Genomic DNA, 21234 nt, shown 5'->3' on the forward strand with positions numbered 1-21234 from the left:
TGAGATTACAGGCCTGAGCCACCATGCCTGGACAATTTGCACTTCTTTCTTTTTTTTTTTTTCTGAGACAGGTCTCGCTCTGTTGCCGAGGCTGGTGTGTGCGCAGGCTGGCACATATTGGCTCACCACAGCCTCCGCCTCCCGGACTCAAGCGATCCTCCCACCTCAGCCTTCCAAGTAGCTAGGACTGCAGACATGTGCCACCATACCTAGCTACTTTTTTTAAATTTTTTTGTAGAGACGGGATTTAGCCATGTCAGTCAGGCTGATCTCAAACTTCTGGGCTCAAGTGATCCTCTCACCTTGGCCTCCCAAAGAGTTGGGACTGCAGGTGTGAACCACTGCACCCAGTAGATCATGTGTGTTTTATTCTGTATTAATATGGGACATTACGTTGCTTGTATGAATTCCCAGAGCAAATCTCACTTGGTTATACTGTATAATCCTTTTTATATGTCACTGAAATTGATTTGCTAGTATTTCGTTGAAGATTTTTGCATCTTTGTTAATAAGAGCTATTGAGGCAGGGCATGGTGATGAACGCCTGTAATCCCAGCACTTTGGGAGGCCAAGGCGGGAGGATTGCTTGAGCTCAGGAATTGGAGACAAGCCCAGGCAACACGTTGAAACCCTGTCTCTACAAAAAATACAAACGTTAGCTGGGCATGATGATGTGTGCCTGTAGTTCCAGCTACTTGGGAGGCTGAGGCGGAAGGGTCACTTGAGCCCTGGAGGTCAAGGCTGCAGTGTGCCAAAACTGCACCACTGCATTCCAGCCTGGGCAGCAGAGTGAGACCCTGTCTCAGAAAATAAATAAGTAAATAAGCGATATTTGTCTCTAATTTTCTTGTGATGTCTGATTTTGGTATCAAAATAATACTGACCACATAAAATGAGTTGGGAAGTGCTCCCTCCTCGTCTACTTTTTCAAGAATTTGTGAAGTTTTCCTTTCATTATTATTACTTTTCTTTTTTGAGACAGAGTCTCACTCTGTCACCCAGGCTAGAGTGCAGTGGCACCATCTCGGCTCACTGCAACCACCTCCTGAGTTCAAGCGATTCTCATGCCTCAGCCTGCCAAGTAGCTGGGACTATAGGTGTGTGTCGTGACACTCAGCTAATTTTTGTATTTTATTTATTTATTTATTTATTTTTTGAGATGGAGTCTCACTCTATCGCTCAGGCTCCCAGGCTGGAGTGCAATGGTGCGATCTTGGCTCACTGCAACCTTCACCTCCCAGGTTCGAGCAATTCTCCTGCCTCAGCCTCCTGAGTAGCTGGGACTACAAGCGTGTGTCACCACACCTGACCAATTTTGGTATTTTTAGTACAGATGGGGTTTCACCATATTGGGCAGGCTGGTCTCGAACTCCTGACCTCGTGATCCACCCACCTTGGCCTCCCAAAGTGCTGGGATTACAGATGTGAGCTACTGTGCCTAGCTAGTTTTTTTTATCTTAAGTGGAGACAGCGTTTCGTTATGTCTGCCAGACTAGTCTCGAACTCCTGGCCTCGAGTGATTCACCCACTCGGCCTCCCAAAGTGCTGAGATTACAGGTGTGAGCCACCATGCACAGCCTGCATTCTGTGTTTGTTTGTTTGTTTGTTTGTTTTTGAGACAGACTCTTGCTCTGTCACCCAGGCTGGAGTGCAGTGTTGCGATCATGGCTCACTGCAGCCTCTGCCTCCTGGGTTCAAGTGATTCCCCTGCCTCAGCCTCCTGAGTAGCTGGGATTACAGGCACCCGCAACCAAGCCCAGTTAATTTTTGTTTTTTTGTATTTTTAGTAGAGACAGGGTTTCACCATGTTGGGCAGGGGCTGGTCTTGAACTCCTGACCTCATGATTCGCCAGCCTAAGCCTCCCAAAGTGGTGGGATTATAGGCATGAGCCACCACGCCCAGACATCACTGATTATTTTTTAAATGTTTGGTAGAATTTACCAGTGAAGCCATTTGGGCCTGGGCTTTTTGTTGTGGGTAATTTTTCTTTCTTAATAATTCAGTCTCTTTATTATAAGTCTATTCAGACTTTCTATTTCTTCTCAAGTCCGTTTCAGTAGTTTATGTTATTCTAGGAACTTGTCCATTGCATGTAAGTTATCTATTTTGTTGGCATTTAGCTATTCATAGTATTCTTTTTTGATTCTCTTTATTTCTGTAAGGTCAGTATTAATATAACTGTCTCATAATACTCTTTTTTTCAGTTCAAATCAGGACAAATAATTCTGATACACGACAATCGATTTATTTGTCTCTGAGGTCTCTTGTAATATATAGATTTCCTTCAATCTCATTTTTTCTTGGTATATATTTGTTGAAGAAATGAAATTACTTGTATATTTCCCACATTCTGTATTTTTCTGATTGTATTCTTGGAAGTCATTAACATGTTCTTCTATTCCCTAGCTAGTAGATAGGTAGTTCTTTATTGTGATTTAGGTTTTTTTTTTTTTTTTTTTTTTTTTTTTTTTTTTTGAGACCGCGTCTCGCTCTGTTGCCCAGGCTGGAGTGCAGTGACCGGATCTCAGCTCACTGCAAGCTCCGCCTCCCTGGTTTACGCCATTCTCCTGCCTCAGCCTCCCAAGTAGCTGGGACCACAGGTGCCCGCCACCTCGCCCGGCTAGTTTTTTGTATTTATTAGTAGAGACGGGGTTTCACCGTGTTAGCCAGGATGGTCTCGATCTCCTGACCTCGTGATCCTCCCGTCTCGGCCTCCCAAAGTGCTGGGATTACAGGCTTGAGCCACCGCGCCCGGCTAGGTTTGATTTTTTTGGGGCAAAACTATTTCTTTTTTTTCCACCAGTTGTCAAATGATCTTTTATTGAAATATTTTCCTTTGTGCTTCTTAACTAGCTGAGCATTCCACAGCACCATTATTGATGTCGTCTATGATTTCATGAGGGTGGTGGCCATCAACATTATAGCCCAAAGACTGGGCAGTCCCCAGGAGCTCTTTAATGGTTCCAGAGAGTTCTCTGTCTAAAGATCGGTGCCACATCTGTTGAGCAATGTTGACAGTCTCATCAAAAGTGATATTCCCACTGTGTTTAATGTTTTTCTGTTTCTTTCTGTCTCTTGCTGGTTCCTTGAGGGCTTTGATGATCAGGGCAGAGGCAGAAGGCACCACCTCAATCTGGGCCTGTCTGTTCTGAATGGTCAGTTTCACTGTAATCCTCAGGCCCTTCTAGTCATCTGTTGCCTTGGCAATGTCATCACCACCCTTTTTTGGAGACAGACCCAGGGGGCCGATCTTGGGGGCCAGTGCAGACGTGGCACCGACTTCACCCCCGGTGCACCTCAGGTACGCAACTTTGATCTCCCTGGGGCCGACCTTCAGCAGCATAGTGGAGGCGGCTGGTGTCGGATGAACCCGGGTTCAGGACAGCCGAAGAAAGTTGCACCTTGGCCTCCTCTGAGCTGAGAACTGAAAGCAGCAAAACTATTTATACATCGATTATCAGGCACATAATTTCCAATTGTACCTCTTTTCGTGAAGTTGGCAGTCATTGATGACCACTGCCTGGATTCATTATTACAGTTGAAATAGTTCAATAGAAGGCAGAGTAAGTGGGCATCAATCAGTCCTGACTGTAAGATCTTTTGGGATGTGTCTTTTGATGATTATGAGTACTACATTCTATACTATTCTTAGAACCTTGGAATCAGGACTGAGCATGGTGGCTCAAGCCTACGTGTAATCCCAGCACTTTGGGAGGCTGAGGCGGGCGGATCACCTGAGGTCAGGAGTTTGAAACCAGCGTTACCAATATGGTGAAACACTGTCTCTATTAAAAATACAAAAATAAGCCAGGCATGGTGACTTGTGCCTGTAGTCCCAGCTACTCAGGAGGCTGAGAGGAGAATTGCGTGGACCCGGGAGGCGGAGGTATCGCGCCACTGCACTCCAGCCTGGGCAACAGAGGGAGACTCCGTCTCAAACATAAATAAATAAACAAGTAAATAACCCTGGAGTCAGGAGATGGGATCTACTCCCAACTAGCTGAGCATCCTCTTTGGCACCTGTTTTCTCATCTGTAGAATGGGGGAATAAACTAATACGATGTCTAGGACTTTTGGCTATTCTAACATTCTCTTACTAAACAAGTAGAGGACTTAATCTTTACCAAAGATGATTTGGGTGAGTTAAAAAGGAACTGCTGACCTTGTGTTGTTGTTCCCATTTCATACCAAAAATGTTTATTTCAAAGCCAACCTTTGTCAGTCATGAAAACCAGTAAAGTATATAACAGAGTCCATTAAAAGTATTATGAGGCCGGGTGTGGTGCCTCACGTCTATAACCCCAGCACTTTGGGAGGCTGAGGCAGGCAGACTGATTGAGTCCAGGAGTTCAGGACCAGCCTGACCCATATGGCAAGACCCCATCTCTGCAAAAAATATGAAAATTAGCCGGCCACAATGGTGCATGCCTGTAGTCCCAGCTACTTGGTGGAGCTGAGCTGGGAGGATCACTTGAGCCCAGGAGGTCAAGGCTGCAGTGAGCCATGAGCATGCCATTCCACTCTAGCCTGGATGACAGAGTGAGACCCTGTCTCAAAAAAATAAAAAATAAGTGAAAAGTATCATGAGAGCAGGAAGCCAAGGCCAAAAGCCTTGTTTTCTGGATTCTAGTTCTGGCTCTGCCTACTTTTTCAACTAATCAACATGCCCTGTCAGAGTCCTGTCCATAGAGTAAAAGATTGCGTGAGTAGCTCTAAAGGCCTATAAGCTTTATGAGTTTATGCCTATTCTTGATTTTTCCCACAGTTTCGAGGATGCTATTTTTGTTAATATCTTTGGCCCTACTGGTTTTTGTCTGCATTGTGATTATGTCTTACTCAGCAACTGACTGGCAGAGGCCTGCCCCAGGTGTCAGTTCATATAGCAAATTCAGCTTGGGCATAAAAAACTTTCTGGAAGCAGGTACACCAAAATATTAGCAATTTATTATTTCTAGGTGGGAAGATTATTGGTCATTTTAAAACTTACATTTGTGTTCTTTATTTTATTCTACAAACATATATTTTTTGGCCAGGCGCGGTGGCTCACACCTGTAATCCCAGCACTTTGGGAGACCAAGGCAGGTGGATTAGCCAGGCGTGGTGATGGGTACCTGTAATCCCAGCTACTCGGGAGGCTGAGGCAGGAGAATCACTTGAACCCAGGAGGCAGAGGTTTCAGTGAGCCGAGATTGCACCACTGCACTCCCGCCTACAGAGTGAGACCCTTGGTCTCACACACACACACACTATATATATACACACACACACACACACATATGTATGTATATTTTTAAAAAATTTTTTTTCTCTTTTTAGTAGAGACAAGGTCTTGCTATGTTGCCCAGGCTGGTCTTGAACTCCTGGGATCAAGGGATCCTCTAACCTCAGCCTCCCAGAGTGCTGAGATTACAGATGTGAGACACTATGGCTGGCACTTTTTTTTTTTTTTTGAGACGGAGTCTCACTCTTGTCACCCAGGTTGGAGTGTAATGGCGTGATCTTGGCTCACTGCAACCCCCACCTCTCAGGTTCAAGCATTTCTCCTGTCTCAGCCTCCCAAGTAGCTGGGGTTCCAGGCTTGCACTACCATGCCCAACTAAGGCATATTTTTATGTTTTGAAAGTTATTCTTAAAGGATTTGACAGCATATTTTTGATCGCATGCCCCAGCAAAGAGGAATCACTAAACTTTAGTTAGGTAGATTTCTTTCTCTTCCTATAATTCAGTTTGGCAGCATCTTCCATGCTCGGTTAACCTAAATACTTTAGTAATAAAGACTTACATATAACTAATTAGATAGTCAGCTTTACTTAATCTTCTTACTCATCTAGATTAGATGTTAAGTGAAAAAATATTTTATGCCTACAGAAATTAAGATTCAGGAAGGACAGTAGCACATACATGCTATCAACATCTGTGTCATAACTCATGGAATCTGGATTTGCACTACTTGGGGAACAGGTAGTGTCTGCTAGAGAAGTGGTGTGACAGAAACATGGGCAAAAGCAGGGTGTGTCTTTTGTAAATGATGAAAGCAGAAGATTAAAAACTAGTTTGCTAAATCATGTTCATAACCACTCCCTGGAGAGCAATTACTCTGATTACTTGACTTACCTGGTAAGTACCGCCCACTGTAGGAGAAAATACAGGTGTTTGGTTCACTCTTATGGGTTTCCCCATGTGCAAAGGTGTTATGCTGCTGTATGCCCCTCTTTAAACACTGTAGTAGCAGTTCCTGGAGAATGGTAGAGTAAAGGGTGCCCTCACAGCTATCAACTTACTGTGTGATCCAGACGAGTAACGTAGCCTGGTCACAAGCTCCAAGGTTACTTATTTTTGATGGAGGAGATAGTTCTAGTTTCCAGTGTTAGCATGACTAGTAAAATTGATATTAGAAAACCCACTTCTCAGTAAGGAAGGCAGTTTGAAAGGGTTGTTGTGAGAAGCGTGACAAATACAGGCAGTTCTATGGACAGTGTTTATGTAAAACAAATGATTGAATAGCCATTTGAACATTAACTGTTGCCCAGTGTGTTATAATCTGCACCTGCTCAGGCATTTTGAAGACTCTTCTTATACCTAGTAAGGACCAAGGGCAAATAGCAAAAAGTAAGTAACCTGACATAGAGTTTGGAGATTTCCTTTTGAATTGCCCTCATTGAGATTTCTCAAGCAACACTGGTCCATGCCAGTTTGCAAATGGGCTCTTGTGCCAGTGGCTCAATCAACCCATCCAAATGCAGAGAACCATTTGGAGGCATTCAAAACCAAATGAGGGGCAATTTTCTTTCATTTGTATGCTGTCTGTTAGCCTCTCTTTCACCAAAAATTAACCTGATAATGGGTATGCATACCTGAAAAAACACAATTTTTACACTCAAGGAAATTTCATAGGAAAAAATCAACTATTACTAAACTTTACAGTTACTACAGTGATGGAGATGTGTGCAGGGTGCTATAGGAACGTAAAAGGGAGCACCTAACAGGTGTGGGTGAGTCAAAGAGAGCTGGGGAGGAACGAAGGCAACATTCTTGAGCTAAACCAAATAAACAAAACATTGCAACTCACAATTATGACCTATTTCAAACTCTTAGAACTACAATAATGATTTAGACTAGTTCTCATTTGGACAGGGTTTGTTTACTCTTATAGTTTTGAGCACCCCTTCAGCTTTCCATTTTAACAAGGGCATACGGAGCTTCACAGATAATATCTCCAAAAATGGGTATATTTTGACTTGTGGACCATCACATGCACACACACTTCAAGGTCACTTTCATATAGCAAAATGAGGAAACAGTTTATTAGCTAGATCAGAACGTGCAAATGAGGCTGAGTGTGGTGGCTCATGCCTGTAATCCCAGCCCTTTGGGAGGCCAAGGTGGGCAGATCTCCTGCAGTCAGGAGTTTGAGACCAGCCGGACCAACATGGTGAAACCCTGTCTCTACTAAAAATACAAAAATTAGCTGGTGTGGTGGCGGTCGCCTGTAGTCCCAGCTACTCAGGAGGCTGAGGCAGGACAATCCTCAGGACAACAGATCCTGGTCAGTATTTGTTCACTTATATTAGGCATAAGATAATTCCAGCTATTTGTTACAGATGTTGGCATACTGCCTGATTGTCGTGCATAGGAATCTTGGACTGCAACTACAGCAATTTCATGACTGTGTTTCTTCTATTTTTGTTTTTGCCACGTTAGTTATATCATGCAGTACTTGAAACGAAGGTGGAGTCGGTGACTCTGTCAGCCTGCAGTTTAAAAAGTTAGATGATGCATTAACAAATCAACACATTTTGCCAGGAAGGTGGTGTGTGCCTGTAGTCCTAACTACTTGGAAGACTGAGTTAGGAGGATTGCTTGAGCCTAGCAGTTTGAATCCAGTCTGGGCAACATAGTGAGACCCTTTGTCTTAAAAAAAAAAAAAAAACACATTTTAAAATTATTTCAAGATTTGTATTTGCCATATTTCCTAGCTAGTATTATTTATTTAGAGTTTCCTATTGTGGGTGAAATTCTCTTGTCTTCTGCTGTTTGCAGTAACTTGAGTCTTTTTTCATCTCTTCAGATAATCTACTTATATTCATGCCAGGTTTTCTAGTTTTCCTATTGCTTCCTCTAATTTTTAAATATAGTATATACAACATTGAGCATAGTTTCTCATTAGTCTGCTCACAGTCACTAATCCTCAAATGTATTTGATTCTATCACTTTCCAAAATTTGCCTTTGCTGGTTCATAATATAGCTACATAACTTCCCCAGCTCTGTCCTCACTCATGGACGGTATTTCTCTACATTATGACCACACTGCATTGGCATTCTGAGTCATCTGGGACTGGGTATCCTTCCTGCTATTAACTGTGTAATATTGAAACTTCCCCGCTTGCCCATCTCCTTTATTTTGTATTCAAACACTGCATGAATTAAACTAACGTTGGTTGCTTTTAACCTGTAATTCCCGACTGCAACAGGTAGTTAGTCGCCACCTCTTGAAATGGACAGATTTGACTAGAAGCTGACACTTCTTACTCCCACTGAACTTAGTATTTTACATTTATGTAAATTCAAAAAGCAAAATCATACCTTTCCATACCTTTCTTACCAATGGGCCCTCTTTGTCCATTGATAACATAATATTGCAATATAAACAAAAAGTACTTGTACCATACCTCAGAAAATGAATTAGATTACTATTAATGCAAAATAGGGGAAAAGTAGAAAAATGTTATTGTAAAGAGACTATCAACCACTTCAAGGGATTTATCGGGTAACCACCTGTGTAAGTTACAAAGACACTGCTAACCTATAACTAGTGTATACCTAGATGAGCCGCCAGCACCTTGCCTAATGGCAGATGGGGTAATTGGACTCCACACCTTCAACTTAGGCACATGGAAAACAGCCTCCCTAAAAGTTGCCTGGGGATGTCCAGTATTGAACCAACCAGCTTAGTGGAACTGTTAGGAGAGAGAAACTTCAGAGCCAAGGAATTTCTTGGCAGAGCCTCAAATTCTGCCTTAGAATCATGAAAAGTTAGATCTAGAAGGTAACTTAGAGATCATTTCCACTGCCCTTATTTTATGGTGAAAAACTGAAGGCCAGATCTGTTAAGGTCTCACACTCGTAGTTAGTGACAGATCCAGAGCTAGAGCTAGATCATCCTGACTGCATTTCAGTAGTCTTAGAGCTGGCTGACAAATTTGACAACTCACATTGAACCCATGTTCCAAAAGGTATCATATCGAGCTTATGAACACCCCTTTTTAAATGTATTTTATTTATTTATTTATTTATTATACTTTAAGTTCTGGGATACATGTGCAGAACGTGCAGGTTTGTTACATAGGTATACATGTGCCGTGGTGGCTTGCTGCACCCATCAACCTGCCATCCGAGGTTTTAAGCCCCGCATTCATTAGGTATTTGTCCTAATGCTCTCCCTCCCATTGCCCCCCATCCCTTGACAGGCCACCATGTGTGACGTTCGCCTCCCCTGTGTCCATGTGTTCTCTTTGTTCAACTCCCACTTTTGAGTGAGAACATGCGGTGTTTGGTTTTCTGTATGAACACCCCTTTCACAGCAAACAGGTTAGAATATTTGGAATAGAAAACCTTTATTATAAAGTCACAAGAAATACCTGTGTAGACTTGCTGACTGGAAGTATTTGGCTTCCCTAAGACAAAGAAGAGTCTTAGTCATCTGGTTAAAGTTAAAAACGATTGTGTCACCAGGCTGAAAGCAGACATTCTGTGGAAGCAGTAGGCTGAAATTAGAACTGAATACAAGAGTTTAGAGAAAATTGAATTTGGAGCTATCTCATAACACTGGGAGTTAATCTGTTTTTGTTTGCCTTTAATATTTCAGGCACACAAAAAAGAATAGTGACTACAATGAACTCCTTGTGTAGCCCCACCAGACCCCATTTTCTTCCCTCCCCACTGAATTTGGTGCTTATATTTCCATGCCTGTTCATGTGGTTTTCCTATATGTAAGTGTATCCCTAAGTGATGTTTAGCATTATTTTCATATTTTAAGCTACATAGATGCTATCATATTGTATATATCTTTCTACAACTTGTGTGTGTTTTTTTTGTTTTGTTTTGTTTGTTTTTTGCTTAATACTAAGTTTTTGAGATTTATCCTATTGATGAATAGGATTGCTGTAACTAATTTATTTTATTTTTTGGAGATGAGGTCCCACTATGTTGCCCAGGCTGGAATGCAGTGGCAGTTCACAGGCACAATCATAGCACACTGTGGCCTTAAACTCCCAAACACAAGTGACCTCTTGCCTCAGGCTCCCGAGTAGCTGGGGACTACAGGCCCGAGCTGCTGTACCAGGCCAGCTAATTCATTTTAACTGCTTTATGGTGTTCCATTGTATGAATGTTTCAACATTTAGCTAATCTCCTATTGACTGACATCTAGTGAGTTTCCGGGTTTTTTTATTTGCTTTGTTTCATTTGCTGTTTTATTTTAAAGTTGCTACTGTAAACATTTTTATAAAACTGGTGCATGTGTGAAAGAGTTTGTCTAGTGACATTTACAAGGTCTCAGTGTGTGTGTGCAAATCTTGAATTTAGCAAAAACGTCTCAAAATAGCAGGTTATGAGACTAACACGAGGACTGTGTATTTTTAGAGTTTTAATTTTTTGTGAATCTGAAGAGTGTGAAATACTATTTCCTTCTAGTTTTAATTTCTCTGATTCCTTGTGGGGCTGAGTACCTTTCCATGTGTTCATAGACAATGTCGATCTCCTCTTCTGCCTAGGTCACTTTTCAGAAAAGCTGCTGAAATTTTTTTTTTTTTTTTTTTTTTTGAGACAGAGTCTGGCTCTGTCGGCCAGGCTGGAGTGCAGTGGGGAGATCTCGGCTCGCTGCAAGCTCGGCCTCCCAGGTTCACGCTATTGTCCGGTCTCCTGTTCACGCTATTCAGCCTCCGAAGTAGCTGGGACTACAGGCACTCGCCACCACGCCAGGCTAATTTTTTGTGTTTTTAGTAGAGATGGGGTTTCGCCATGTTAGCCAGGATGTTCTGGATCTCCTGACCTCATGATCCACCCACCTCAGCCTCCCAAAGTGCTGGGATTACAGGCATGAGCCACCACGCCCGGCGAGCTGCTGAACATTTTGTTGTTCATTCTGAAAAATGTTCTATAGTCATTATGTAAATCCTTATTGTATGCATTGCCAATATCTTCTCCTAATCTGGAGCTTGACTTTTCACTTTTATAATGATATATTTTCATGAACATACTTATGAATCTTTTATTTTTTATTTATGCTTATTATTTCTGTAAAACATCATTTTTGACTCTAAGGTCATAAGATATTCTCCAATATTTTTATTTAGTTTTTTAAAGTTTTATTTTTTACAACCTTTAAGTCTTTTATATGCCTGGAATTAACTTGTGTGTGGTGTGAGGTCAAGAGCTAGTTTTATTTTTTTCTGCATCGACAAGCAATTGTTTAGAAACCATTAATTGAATATTACATTTCTTCCCCACAGGTGGGTAATGGCACTTTCATCATATATCCTGGACTCTCTATCAGTCAGGTTATTATTCCTGTGCCTTATTATGCCGTATTAATTATTATATCTTTATGGTAAGTCTCAATATGTGGAAAGCCCCTGTTTATCAAGTGGATACAATGGGAGCTAGATGGATTTGCCCTATCCTTCTTGAATACCACCCAAGAGGTATGAATACTGTGGGGAAGGAAACCCAGAAGGATGTTATCTTAGCCCTTTTGTGTTGCTATAAAGGAATACTTGAGGCTGGGTAATTTATAAAGAAAAGAGGATTATTTGTCTCACAGTTCTGCAGGCTGTATAAGAAGCATGATCCAGCCTGACCAACATGGTGAAACCCCGTCTCTACTAAAAATACAAAAATTAGCCGGGCATGGTGGCGCACCTATAATCCCAGCTACTCAGGAGGCTGAGGCAAGAGAACTGCTTGAACCTGGGAGGTGGAAGTTGCTGAGCTGAGATCATGCCACTGCACTCCAGCCTGGGCAACAGAATCTCTGGAAGAAAAAAAAAAAAAGCATGATGCTAGCATCTGCTTCTGGCAAGGGCTTCTGGCTGTTTCCACCAGTGACAGAAGGGTAAGGGGAGTTGGCAGATTCAGAGATCACATGGTGAGAGGGGAGGCAAGAAGTGGGAGGAGGTGCCAGGCTGTTTTTAGTGACCAGCTTTCCTGGGAACTAATAGAGTGAGACTCAGTACCACAAGGAGAGCACCAAGCCATTCATGAGGCATCTGCCCCATGACTGAGCAAAACACCTTGCATTAGGCCCCACCTCTAACATGGAGGACTAAATTTTAACATGAGGTTTAGGGGGACATGAAAACTATATTGGAAACTATGGGATCAGCCATTGTTGCAGTAGCTGAGTGGGGAAGTGGGAATCCTGGAACTGGAGATCAGTGTCCCACACCAAGGAACTGTGCTCTGTGGAGACCTGTGGGGCCCTCTAAGAACTCACATGTGTGTCTCATGAGAGACATCCAGGCCTTGGATACCTGCCCACAAAGGGCCTCTCTGGTCCTTCAGTGTTATTAAGTAGAAAAACAGCAACCAGCAGAGGACTCCAGTTGCATCCAATGAAGTAAAAAGACACTTTCTCTGAAAGTGGAGTTAAGAACACAATTCTACTTACAATGGCTGGGCGTGCTGGCTCATGCTTGTAATCCTAGCACTTCCTGGGAAACTGAGATGGGCAGATAACTTGAGGCCAGGAGTTGGAGACCAGCCTGGCCAGCATGGTGAAACCTCATCTCTACTAAAATACAAAAATTAGCAGGGTGTGGTGGCACATGCCTGTAGTCCCAGCTACTTGGGAGACTGAGGCATGAGAATCCCTTGAACCCGGGAGGTGGAGGTTGCAGTGAGCTGAGATCATACCACACACTTCGGCCTGGGCAACAGAGCAAGACTCCATCTCAACAAAAGAAAGAAAGAAGAGAGAGAGAGAGAGAGAGAGAGAGAAAGGAAGGAAGGAAGGAAGGAAAGAAAATTCTACTTACAATAACAGCAAAAAGAATAAAACACTTAGGAATAGATTTAGCAAAAGATGTACAAGACTTGAACACTGAAAATTGTTGAAATAAATTAAAGAAGACCAAACAAAATCCCAGCCAGCTTCTTTGTACAAATTGACAAATTAATCATACAATTAATATGGAAATGCAAGAGACCAAGAAAAGCCAAACTATTTTGGAAAAAAATAACAACATTCCTGGAGGACTCACACTTTCTAATTTCAAAGCTACAATAATCAAAACTTACTACAAAACCAAAATAATCAAAATGGTATGGTATTGGCCTACATATAGACATATTAACAAATGGAATAGAATTAAGAGATTATAAATAAACTCATACATCTGTGTTGAATTGATTTTCAACCAGGGTGCCAATTCGGTGAGAAACAAACATCCTTTCAACAAATGGTTCTAGGACAACTGGATAGCTACATGCAAAAGAATGAAGTTAGACCCCTTGCCTCACACCATATGTAAAAATCTACATGAAACTAAAACTGCTTTAAAAAATAGTCTATTTATTTAGAAACAGGGTCTTGCTCTGTCACCCAGGCTGAAGTACTCTGACACAACAATAGCTCACTGCAGCTTCAAACTCCTGGGCTCAAGTGATGCTCCGGCCTCAGCCTCCTGATAGCTAGGATTACAGACATATGCCACCATGCCCAGCTATTACTTAATTTTTTGTACAGACCAAGACTGGGTCTTGCTATGTTGCCCAGGCTGGTCTCAAATTCCTGGGCTAAAGCGATCCTCCCACCTCGGCCTCACAGCACACTGCTGCAAATTCCATGAGATGGGTGAAAAACTATGAGTTCCCAACATGTGAGAAGGGGGAAACCTGCCTCTGAACACACATATCCACTGGGGAACCTCAAAACCCAGATTATGGAAAAAGGATTTAACCGTGCCTAGAGCTGAAATGGATTTAGTGTAAAATATAAAAGTAGAAAAAAACAGTAGCAGGAAGAGCCTTGTAGGTGCTCCCATTCTCCAGCTTGGGCCAGGGAAGCCATCTCTAACTGTATCTCATAGAGGCCATTGAGGAAGACAGTTGGCAGAATTTGGGCAGGGTCACAGGGTGAAATAAGCTTCCAACTCAACTTTGTAATAATTTTGACTGGGTGCAAACTCTGTCGAGCAGGTATCGGGTAAAAGTGAACTGCTGCAGAAAGGAGCATAGGAGCCACAGCTGACAGTGTGGGCAGACAGGGAGGCGTGAGGCCTGAAAGCCATGCTTGCTTTCTCAGTGGGGAAACTTATACCCTGGTACTAGGTCTGAGTCCTGCACACCAGCTGCCTGGAGATAAACTGCCCTGTTAGCGGGGCACAGTGGGAGTGAAATTGGCCTTGCCAACTGTGTGGGAGCTGGGTGAGCCCTGTGGCTACTTACTTTCCCTCACTTCCCTGGTGATGGAGGCAGCCATAATCCACACTGGAACATAACCCCATTTGTCTGAGAATCAGCCCCCTACAGTGGCTGTGGCAAAAGAGTCTGAGCTCAGACATGCCTTATCCTGCCCCAACCTGATGGTATTTCCCTACCCACCCCAGTGCCCAATCACAAAAGACAAACTCTTGGGAAATTTATGGCCCTACTCATCACCTGAGAAACCTGAACACTTATCCTGACCAACTTAGGGCAAGCTTATATCCCCCTTCTACTATCACAGCTGGTGCTCTCCTGAAAGTACCACCTCCTGGCTGGAGGCCACCAACTCACGGTATGGCAGCAACTCGTGACAAAATAACTCTGCTCCAAGGAAGGAAAAAATAGCTAATTCCACTATCTGCAACATCCTGGCTAAACAGAGGTCCTGTCCATGTGGCAACATCACTGCTATCATAACCAGCATTTGAGAAAGCAAGCACACTAAACATCTACAACCAAGGCTTCTCATAGAGTCTGTGTCACTCCCCTGCCATCTCCCCCAGAGGAGGTGCTGGGATCCATAGCTAGGAGACCTGAATATGGATCACATCACAAGACGCTTTGCAGACCCCAGCACGATCCTGGAGCTTGGAAGCCCCGCTGGATGCCTAGACCCAGAAGAGCAATAACAATCACCACAGTCCAGCTCTCAGAAAGTCTCATGCCTAAGGAAAGGCGGAGTACACCACATCAAGGGATCACCCTGTAGGACAAAAGAATCTGAACAGCAGCCCTTGCGTTCCAGATTTTTCCACTAAAATAGTCTTCCCAATGAGAAGAAATCAAAAACATAATTCACGTAATATGACAAAACAAGGTTCTATAACACCCACAAAAGACCACACTAGCTTCCTAGCAATGGATCCAAACCCAGAAGAAGTCTCTGAATTGGCAAATAAAGAATTCAGAAGGTTGATTATTAAGCCACTCAAGGAGATACTAGAAAAATGTAAAAACCAACTTAAAGAAATGTAAAAATCAGGCCAGGTATAGTGGCTCACACTTAATCCCAGCACTTTGGGAAGCCAAGGAAGGTCACTTGAGGCCAGGAGTTTGAGACCAGCCTGGCCAAAATGGCAAAACTCTGTCTCTAATGAAAAAAAAAAAAAAAAAAAAAAGCCTGCCTTGATGGTACATCCCTGTAGCCCCAGCTACTCAGGATGCTGAGGTGGAAGGATCACTTGAACTTAGGAGGTAGAGGTTGCAGTGAGTCAAGATCATGCAACTGCACCCATGCTGGCTGATAAGTGAGACCCTGTCTCAAAAAAAAAAAAAAAAATTGAAAAACAATACAGGACATGGATGAAAAATTCTTTAGAGATATAGATATCATAAAGAAAAAACAACTGGGCCAAGCATGGTGACTCACGCTTGTAACCCCAGCATTTGGGAGTTTGGGAGGCCAAGGCGGGCTGATCACCTGAGGTTGGGAGTTCGCGACCAGCCTGACCAAAATGGAGAAACCTCATCTCTACTAAAAATATAAAATTATCTGGGCATGGTGGTGCATGCCCGTAATCCCAGCTACTTGGGAGGCTGAGGCAGGAGAATTGCTTGAACCCAGGAGGTGGAGGTTGTGGTGAGTCAAGATCATGCCATTGCACTCCAGCCTGGGCAACAAAAGCAAAACTCTTGTCTCAAAAAAAATAAAAAAAGAAAAGAAAAAACAATCACAACCTCTGGAAATGAAAGACACACTTAGAGAAATACAAAATGCACTGGAAAGTGTCAACAATAGACTAGAACAACTAGAAGAAAAAACTTCAGAGCTTGACAAGGCTTTTGAATTAACCCAATCAGACAAAGACAAAGAAAAAGGAATTTTACAAAATGAAGAAAGCCACCAAGAAATTGGGGATTATGTTAAATGGACAAAACTAAGAATAATTGGGATCCCTGAGGAAGAAGAGAAATCTAAAAGTTTGGAAAACTTATTTGAGGGAATAATCAAGGAAAACTTATCTGGCCTGGCTACAGATCTAAACATCCAAATAGAATAAGCTCAAAGAACACCAGGGAAACTCATTGCAAAAAGATCACCTACGCACATAGTCATCAGGTTATCTAAAGCCAAAATGAGGGAAAGAATCTTGAGAGCTGTGAGGCAGAAGCCTCAGACAACTTACAAAGAAAAGCCTATCAGATTAACAGCAGATTTCTCAGCAGAAACTCTACAAGCCAGAAGTGATTGAGGTCCTATCTTTAGCATCCTCAGACAAAATAATTGCCAGCCAAGAATTCTGTATCCAGCAAAAATAACCTTCATATATGAAAAAGGGAGAAATTATTTTTCAGACAAATGCTGAGAGAATTTGTCACTACTAAGCCAGCACTACAAGAAATGGTAAAAAGAGTTCTAAATCTTGAAACAAAACTTCAAAATATACCAAAATAGAACCTCCTTAAAGCATAAATTTCACAGGGCCTATGAAACAGTAAAACAATGAAAAACAAACAAGGTATTCAGGCAACAACTAGCACAAAGAATAAAATAGTACCTCACATCTCAATACTAAAGATGAATGTAAATGGCCTAAATACTCCTCTTAAAAGATGCAGAATGGGCCGGGTGCGGTGGCTCACACCTGTAATCCCAGTGCTTTGGGAGGCCAAGGCGGGCGGATCACAAGGTCAGGAGATCTAGACCATCCTGGCTAACATGGTGAAACCCCATCTCTACTAAAAATACAAAAACATAGGCTGGGCGTGGCAGCGGGTGCCTGTAGTCCCAACTACTCAGGAGGCTGAGGCAGGAGAATGGTGTGAACCCAGGAGGCGGAGCTTGCAGTGAGCTGAGATCGCGCCTCTGCACTCCAGCCTGGGTGACAGAGCGAGACTCTGTCTCAAAAAAAAAAAACAGAATGGCAGAATGGATAAAAATCTACCAACCACATATCTTCTGTCTTCAAGAGACTGGCATAATGCATAAGGATTCACATAAACTTAATGTAAAGGAGTGGAAAAAGATATTCCTTGCAAATGGAAACCTAAAGGGAGCAAGAGTAGCTATTCTTACATCAGACAAAACAGACTTTAAAGCAACAAGTTAAAAAAGACAGAGGGACGTTATATAATGATGAAAGGATCATTTCAACAAGAAAATATCACAGTCCTAAATATATATGCACCTAACACTGGAGGTCCCAAAGTTATGAAACAATTATTACTAGACCTAAGAAACGTGATAGATGGCAACACAATAATAGTAGAGGATAGCCAGGTGCGATGGCTCACACCTGTAATCCCAGCACTTTGAGAGGCCAAAGTGGGTGGATCACCTGAGGTCAGGAGTTTGAGACCAGCCTGGCCAACATGGCAAAGCGTTTCCCTGCTAAAAATACAAAAAGTAGCTTGGTATGGTAGCACACACCTGTAATCCCAGCTACTCTGGAGGCTGAGGTAGAAGAATCGCTTGAACTCAGGAGGCAGAGGTTGCAGTGAGCTGAGATTGTGCCACTGCACTGCAGTGTGGGAGACAGAGTGAGACTCCATTTCAAAAAAAAAATAGTAGTTGGGAACTTCAATACTCCAGTGACAGCACTAGACAAGTCATCAAGACAAAAAGTAAACAAAGAAACAATGGGGCTGGACATGGTGGCTCACACCTGTAATCTCAGCACTTTGGGAAGCCAAAGTGGGCAGATGACCTGAGGTCAGGAGTTCAAGACCAGCCTTGCCAACATGGTGAAACCCCGTCTCTACTAAAAATACAAAAATTTGCTGGGTGTGGTGGCAAATACCTGTAATCCCAGCTACTCCGGAGGCTGAGGCAGGAGAATTGCTTGGACCCCAGAGGCGGAGATTGCAGTGAGCCGAGATCATGCCATTGTACTCCAGCCTGGATGACAGGGTGAGACTCTGTCTCAAAAAAAAAAGAAACAAACAAACAAACAAACAAAGGATTTAAATTATACCATAGAACAAATGGTCTTAACAGATATTTACAGAACATTCTACCTAACAACTGCAGAGTATACATTCTTTTCAGCAGCACATGGAACATTCTCCAAGATAAAGCATATGATGGGCCACAAAACATGTCTTAATAAATTTAAGAAAATTGAAATTATATCAAGTACTCTTTCAGACCATAGTGGAAAAAAACTGGAAATTAACTCCAAAAAAATGCTCAAAACTATACAAATACAGGGAAGCTTAATAATCTGCTCATGAATGATCTTTGGATCAGCAATGAAGTCAAGATGGAAATTAAAGAATTCCTTGAACTGAATGATAATAGTGACAGAACTTATCAAAACATCTGGCATACAGCAAAAGTGGTTCTAAGAGGAAAGCTCATAGCATTAAATGCCTATATCTGAAAAAGCACAAATAGTCAATCTAAGGTCGCACCTCAAGTAACTAGAGAAACAAAAGCAAACCAAACCCAAATCCAGCAGAGGAAAAAAATTACAAGGATCACAGCAGAACTAAATGAAATTGAAATAAAAAAATATATAAAATATAAATGAAACAAAAAACTAGTTCTTTCAAAAAAAATGATAGACCATTAATGAGATAAACCAAAAAAAGAAGGGAGAAGATCCAAATAAGTTCAATTAGAAATGAAATGGGAGATATTACTACTGATACCACAGAAATAAAAAACGATTCAAGAGTACTATGAACCTTTACACACACAAACTAGAAAACCTAGAGGAGACGGATACATTTCTGGAAATATACAAGCCTCCTAGATTAAATCAGGAAGAAATAGAAATTCTGAACAGACCAATAACAAGTAGTGAGATTGAAACAATAATGAAAAAAAAATGCCAACAGCAAAAAAAAAGTCCAGGTCTAGATGGATTCACAGATGAATTCTATCAGACATTTGAAGAAGAATTGGTACTGATCATACTGAAATTATTCTAAAAGACAGAGAAAGTGGAAATCCTCCCTAAATCTATGAAGGCCGGGTACAGTGGCTCATGCCTGTAATCCCAGCACTTTGGGAGGCCAAGGCAGGCAGATCACTTGAGGTCGGAGTTCAAGACCAGCCTGGCCAACATGGTGAAACCCCATCTCTACTAAAAATACAAAAATTAGCTGGGTGTAGTGGCAGGCGCCTGTAATCCCAGCTACTTATGAGGCTGAGGCAGGAGAATTGCTTGAACCTGGGAGGCAGAGATTGCAGTGAGCCAAGATTGCACCACTGCACTCCAGCTTGGGCAACAAGAGTAAAACTTTGTCCAAAAAAAAAAAAAACTCTATGAAGCCAGTATCACTCTAATACCCAAACCAGGAAAAGACATAACAACAACAACAAAAATGCCGACCAATATCCCTGATGAACATAGATGCAAAAATCCTCAACAAAATACTGGCTAAGCAAAACCAACAGCATATCAAAAAGATAACACATCACGATAAAGTGGGTTTTATTCTAGGGATGCAGGGATGGTTTAACATATGCAAGTCAATAAATGTGATACATCACATAAACAGAATTAAAAACAAAAATCATATGATCATCTCAATAGATGCTGAAAAAGCATTTGACAAAATCCAGCATCCCTTTATGATTAAAACCCTAAGCAAAATCAGCATAGAAGGGACTTGCCTCAAGGTAATAACCATCTATGACAAACCCTCAGTCAACATTATACTGAGCATGGAAAGGTTGAGAGCATTCCCCCTGAGAACTGGAACAAGACAAGGATACCCACTTTTATCACCACTATTCAATATAGTACTGGAAATCCTAGCCAGAATAATCAGACAAGAGAAAGAAAGAAAGGGCATTCAAATTGGTAAAGAGGAAGTCAAACTGTTGCCGTTTGCCGATGATGTGATTGTATATCTAGAAAACCCTGGCTGGGCGCGGTGGCTCACGCCTGTAATCCCAGCACTTTGGGAGGCCGAGATGGGCAGATCACGAGGTCAGGAGATTGAGACCATCCTGACTAACACGGTGAAACCCTGTCTCTACTAAAAATACAAAAATTAGCCGGGCGAGGTGGCGGGCGCCTGTAGTCCCAGCTACACGGGAGGCTGAGGCAGGAGAATGGCGTGAACCCGGGAGGCGGAGCTTGCAGTGAGTGGAGATCACGCCACCGCACTCCAGCCTGGGTGACAGAGCGAGACTCCGTCTCAAAAAAAAAAAAAAAAAAAAGAAAACCCTAAAGATTCATCCAAAAAGCTCCTAACCTGATAAATGAATTCAGTAAAGTTTCAGGATATAAAATCAATGTACACAAATAAGTAGCATGGCTATAGATCAGCAGTGACCAACCTGAGAATCAAATCAAGAACTCAACCCTTTTAACAACAGCTGTAAAAAAATAAAATACTTAGAAATATACCTAACCAAGCATGTGAAAGATCTCTACAAGAAAAACTACAAAGTGTTGCTGAAATAAATCATAGATGACACAAACAAATGGGAACACATCTCATGCTCATGGATGGGTAGAATCAATATTGTGAAAATGACCAGTCAAAAGCAATCTACAAATCCAGTGCAATTCCTGTCAAAATACTATCATTATTTTTCACAGAACTATAAAAATAAAATCCTAAAATTCATATGGAACCAAAAAAGAGCCCGCATAGCCAAAGTAAGACTAAGTAAGAAGAACCAATCTGGAGGCATCACATTACCTGAATTCAAATGATACTACAAGGCTATAGTTACCAAAACAGCATGGTGCTGGTATAAAAATAGGCATGTACATCAATGCAACAGAATAGAGTACCCAGAAATAAAGCCAAATATTTAAAGCCAACTGATCTATGACAAAGCAAA

The 21234-nt window shown here is 42.0% G+C and overlaps 1 pseudogene; it reads right to left on the reverse strand.

Moving 5' to 3' along the window:
- Positions 1–2846: 2846 nt before the first annotated feature.
- On the reverse strand, positions 2847–3359 carry LOC117095140 (annotated as a pseudogene).
- Positions 3360–21234: the final 17875 nt, after the last annotated feature.

Source organism: Trachypithecus francoisi, unplaced genomic scaffold (genome assembly GCF_009764315.1).
Source record: "Trachypithecus francoisi isolate TF-2019V2 unplaced genomic scaffold, Tfra_2.0 Lachesis_group13, whole genome shotgun sequence".
Taxonomy (NCBI): Eukaryota; Metazoa; Chordata; class Mammalia; order Primates; family Cercopithecidae; genus Trachypithecus; species Trachypithecus francoisi.